Source organism: Schistocerca cancellata, chromosome 10 (assembly GCF_023864275.1).
Source record: "Schistocerca cancellata isolate TAMUIC-IGC-003103 chromosome 10, iqSchCanc2.1, whole genome shotgun sequence".
In the NCBI taxonomy this organism is placed as follows: Eukaryota; Metazoa; Arthropoda; class Insecta; order Orthoptera; family Acrididae; genus Schistocerca; species Schistocerca cancellata.
This window is the reverse complement of record NC_064635.1, coordinates 90953743-90959612: the sequence shown is the minus strand read 5'-3', so window position 1 is coordinate 90959612 and position 5870 is coordinate 90953743. Positions and strand designations below refer to the sequence as shown.

The window sequence follows — 5870 nt, the reverse complement described above, 5'->3', positions numbered from 1 at the left end:
TGTCACTATTGAATATTAAATTTTGAGACATCATCTTTACTTGCAATGGGCAAGAAGGTGACAAACATTTATTACTTTCTTTTTGTATTGTTAAATATGGGACATACTTGCACCAAATAAAAGACAATGCAAGACCCATCATTTTGTGACTATTGTGTTCTTAGGCATAAGATTTGTGTACAATTTTCTACAGCTAATCAGATGTTCACCAAGTTTGATGTTCTGTTATGTTGTGACCAATTTAAGTGTCCAATTTTAGTATTAATATGTTCTTGTACTGTCTTGACTATGTGTCACAATGGGAGACAATGTTTATAAAACTCTTCCTTTTTTTTAATGCATATTATATTGTACATGTGACTTCTCTAGTGTTTGTGTTTATATATCATGTCCATACTTATAATTATGTTCTTTGTTTTCATTTCTTTTATGTGGCTCAAAAAAGAGCAGATAGTTGCAATATTTTCCTATGGACATATGACCTGTCCATCTATGTAATATATTTACGTTCCTTCTATTATCTTGATTAATCTGTGACTCAATGAGAACTGACTTTGAAATAATTTACATATATTTTTTATATATCTTAAAATCGCATGTGATATATTTGTGTCTGTTTTTGATCATTTTCCATGTGGCTCACTGGGAGCAAAGATTAACATTTTTTTTTACTTTCATATATTACTAAATATTTTTATCATGCTGTCATACTGAGAGCCATAACACAAAGTGCATTTGAAACAACACAACTAAAATATTTGCAGGAAAAAGTCATTTTGAAACGGTGTAACGGTCATTGTATACATACACATGATGCATAGTAAAACAAAAAAATTATTAAAGTAGTACTTTCCCAAATGTTAACCATTTGACACATTTGTCCTAGTCGGCTAATATCATTAACGTTCTGTAAATGATATTACCCGAGGGGGTATTGTAACGGAACATATTAAAGGCTTTACTGTACCGAAGTATGCGATACCCTCCAAATTCAACCAGTTTAACGAGTATTTATGATTATAGCAAAGGTATTGTGTATGTTAACAATGATTGCATAACATGTCTCCATAAACAGTCAACCAATTAAATTATACTGAGTAACTGACCCACACAAAAGTTTATATCACTTGATCACTGATACAGCAAATGTCATCATGTAAAAACACTAAGTTCATCTTAAATAATTAATATGAAGTACGAAAAATAGTGGCCAACTTTGGTATTTTAGATCTCCTTAAATAAAAATCACCCAGTGAAACCTATTTGTTCACTAGGAGCGTTTTCACTCAGTATTCACGTAAGCAATCCTATTTTAGACGAATACCAATGTAATTCTTAATAATTCTTGTTATTTACTTATTTATGCAAATTAGAGAAGTCAACTGACAAACTTCTAAAAAACGGCCTTTCTGTAACAGAGAATTATTCTGTCAAGTCAACAAATCTGTCTGTCATTTTAATAACATGTTAAATTATGTCACTCGATGCAAATTAATAACTTTTCTGCACAAATTATGATAACAGATGTACATGTGACTTATAAACTATATCTCTTTTTAGTAGTTCTTTGACAATGTTATAAATACAAGCAGCAAGGAGGGTCGGGAGGCAGTCGGAATGTCACTTTGGTAAAGTGTGTTTGTGTGTTATTGTTTGAGGTGGATAAACAATGCAAAGAACATGTAAAGGAAATACTACTTTGTGTTGTGTCATGGTCATTGGTGGACAGTGGAATTAAGATGGCCACCAGAGTAATAAATATTTGAAGTTTACATATTTGTTGGTTTCGCTCGTTCTTTATCATCAAAAGCACATAAAAAACACGGGACCTCATGTTTTTAACCCTAGACAACCAGATGTAGAGCCAGCATCAGCATCGAGAGACAGCAGTGATCCAGCAAGTAGCAGCGATTACCACAACACAATGCATTTTAATGGCGCCAACCTAACATCAAGTGCTAACAAGCTCCGTAAATGGGAGTGAAATAGTGCGATTATAGCAATTAGCAATATCTACGACCAGGCGACCATTACAGTCTCCAATTCTGCATCTACGAAAACAGTCTCTCTTCCACAACTATGCCGGTCTACGACGTTAAAATCACCGTTATTGAAGCGTTGAAACCACTCACGACACATTGTTTCACTAATAGCGTCCTTACCATACGTACTTGAGAGTATTCGATGAGACTCAGACGCCGTTTTTTTGCATACTGAAACAAAACAGTAACACCTCCTGGAAATGACGAGAACTAGGCTCGTAAATTGACATTTTCAATCAAGAATAACTTTATGATGCAGACACAAATCGATTAATGTTTGAATGAGGTTATGTTGACCGAGGTCTAAGCTAACTGCCTGGCGTCTGCGATCTGTTTCCTTCGACCGCTTCTTACCGTTGTCGCCACCTATCGCCAAACGGCGGAAGAAAAGTTGTACACCTTGTACATTTGCAACTATTCTGTAACCTCTTCTTTTCTAAATCAAATTCGTTTAGACCATCCTTTTACAGACCTTAGAATTTTCATTTCACGCTGCTTTTATCCCTCTCTTTTATTTTGCAGTCTGAAGACAGCCATTACTTTATAGAATTTGAGGTGGGCGTCCTTCCAGGTTTTGTTTCTTAATCTTGTGCTTATGGTGCAACATATGATTTGGAATTAATTTAATTTTAATAACTATGTCTCTGTTATCATCAAAAGATGTATTTTAACAAAGGTATCTAAAGCTAGTTTTTTCAGTTAGTTGGTTACTGATCATTATTTTGACCCTTATGGGATCTCTTCCTAGGAAAAACATCAGGTTTGTTTTGTTTATAGTAATTTGTAGATTATATTGAGTTGAACGCATCTGCAAGTCATGTAACGCTCTCTGTAATCCATCTTCTGTTTTACATACACTACTGGCCATTAATATTGCTACAGCAAGAAGAAATGCAGATGATAAACGGGTATTCGTTGGACAAATATATTATACTACAACTGACATGTGATTATATTTTCACGCAGTTTGGATGTATACATCCTGAGAAATCAGTACCCAGAACAACCACCTCTGGCCGTAATATCGGACTTGATACGCCTGGGCATTAAGTCAAACAGAACTTGGATGGTGTGTACAGGTACATCTGCCCATGCAACTTCAACACGATACCACAGTTCATCAAGAGTAGTGACTGGCGTATTCTGACGAGCCAGTTGCTCGGCCACCATTCACCAGGCGTTTTCAATTGGTGAGAGATCTGGAGAATGTGCTGGCCAGGACAGCAGTCGAACATTTTCTGTATCCAGAAAGGCCCGTACAGGACCTGCAACATGCGGTCGTGCATTATCCTGCTGAAATGTCGGGTTTCACAGGTATCGAATGAAGGGTGGAGCCATGGGTCATAAAACATCTGAAATGTAACTTCCACTGTTCAAAGTGCCGTCAGTGCGAACAAGCGGTAACCGATACGTGTAACCAATGGCACCCCTTACCATCACGCTGGGTCATACGCCAGTATGGCGATGACGAATACACGCTTCCAGTGTGCGTTCACCGCGATATCGCCAAACACGGATGCGACCATCATGATGCTATAAACAGAACCTGGATTCATCCGAAAAAATGAATGTTTTGCCATTCGTGCACCCAGGTTCGTCGCTGAGTACACCATCGCAGGCGCTCCTGTCTGTGATGCAGCGTCAAGGGTAACCGCAGCCACGATCTCCGAGCTGATAGTCCATGCTGCTGCAAACGTCGTCGAATTATTCGTGCAGATGGTTGTTGTCTTGCAAACTCCCCCACCTGTTGACTCAGTGATCGAGACGTGGCTGCACGATCCGTTACAGCCATGCGGATAAGATGCCTGTCATCTCGACTGCTAGTGATACGAGGCCGTTGGGATCCAGCACGGCGTTCCATATTACGCTCCTGAACCCAGTGATTCCACATTCAGCCAACAGTCATTGGAAGTCGAGCAAAGCGAGCAGCAATGTCGCGATACGATAAACCGCAATCGCGCAATCGCAATAGGCTACAATCCGACCTTTATCAAAGTCGGAAACGTGATGGTACGCATTTCTCCTCCTGACACGAGGCATCACAACAACGTTTCACCAGGCAATGCCGGTCAACTGCTGTTGTATGAGAAATCGCCTGGAAACTTTCCTCGTGACAACGTTGTAAGTGTCGCCACCGGCGCCAACCTTGTGTGAATGCTCTGAAAAGCTAATCACTTGCATATCACAGCATGTTCTTCCTGTGGGTTAAATTTCGTGTCTTCGTGGTGTCGCAATCTTAATGGCCAGTAGTGTACTATAACAAAGGTATATAAAGCTAGACTTTTTCAGTTAGTCATTATTTTGACTCTTATGGAGTCTATTCCTACGAAAAACATCACCTTTGTTTTGTTTGTGCTAATTTGTAGATTATATTGAGTTGAGCGCATCTGCGAGTCATTTAACGCTCTCTGCACTCCGTTTTACCTATAAGCAACAGGTTATTTGCAAATAGCAGAGTCTTAAGAAATTCGCTGTGGCCTAAGTTAGTAGTTCGTGTTGGCAACGTATCAGCTACATACGCATGGTGCCGTATAATTATGCACCATCGGGAAAAAAAGCCAACAGTGAGAAGGAGTTGCGCGAGATAAACGATGGGCGTGTTTCTACAACTGAAAGATGACATCTGCTAAAATTTCGCACCAGTCGCCTAAGAGTGGTGCTAGTAGCGACACTATGAGGATGCTAGACGGGTTTTCCTTAAATACTCGCTGTAACCGTCTTGAGCGTTAGTTATCTTTGAGATCGGATGTAGTGAACTGACGATAGTCAAGAATGCCTTTCAGGCGACGTAGATGACGGCCTCTGTGGCCGAACGGTTCTAGGTGCTTCGGTCAGGAACCGCGCTGCTGCTACGGTCGCAGGTTGGAATCCTGCCTCTGGCATGTATGTGTGTGATGTCCTTGGGTTAGTTAGGTTTAAGTAGTTCTAAGTCTAGGGGACTGATGACCTCAGATGTTAAGTCCCGTAGTGCTTAGACCCACTTGAACGACGAAGACGCCGTTATGAGCAGCTCACTTGGTTTGAATGAGGCTACGAGAAGCTGGCTGTTGCTTCCGCGATATTGCAGTAAGTCTTGGCAGTAATATACCCACCGTAAATGATCGCTGGCGGCGGTGGTCACAGGACGTTAATAGTCTCAAGATGACCGAGCTCCGGACTGCCACGATAAGCAAGACCATAAGTGTAATTACAATGAAACGAACACCCTTAGCTGCTTACGGGCGTTGACATACGTCATCGGGGACAGATGAAAACGTGTGTCCCGATCGGGATTCGAACCCGGGATCTCCTGCTTACGTGGCAGACGCTCTCTCCATCTGAGCCACCGAGGACACAGAGGATAGCGCGACTGCAGGGATTTATCTCTGGCACGCCTCCCGCGAAACCCACTTTCTCAAAGTATTGTCCCACACTACGTTCCTAGTGCCTTCGCCCATTATACTCATTACTCGCGGCGCGTTGCCGATTCCCGTAAGAGTTCGGGCAGTGTTTGTGCATTCGCACAGAAGAAGAAGGTGGTCAAGTGACATGTCCGAAACAACAGATACCATCTTAGTATATGTATAGTTAAGGTTCAAATGGCTCTGAGCACTATGGGACTTAACTTCTAAGGTCATCAGTCCCCTAGAACTTAGAACTACTTAAACCTAACTAACCTAAGGACATCACACACATCCATGCCAGAGGCAGGACTCGAACCTGCGACCGTAGCGGTCGCGCGGTTCCAGACTGAAGCGCCTAGAACCGCTCGGCCACCAGCGGACGGCTATAGTTAAGGCTCACCGGCCACTTGACCATCTTCTTCTTCTGTGCGAATGCACAAACAGT

At 41.3% G+C, this 5870-nt stretch overlaps 1 non-coding gene across 1 annotated transcript; it reads right to left on the bottom strand.

Moving 5' to 3' along the window:
• Window positions 1-5300: 5300 nt before the first annotated feature.
• Trnat-cgu (transfer RNA threonine (anticodon CGU)) lies at window positions 5301-5375 on the bottom strand. Its single transcript has one exon. It is a non-coding gene; the product is annotated as a tRNA-Thr (tRNA).
• Between the last annotated feature and the right edge of the window lie 495 nt (window positions 5376-5870).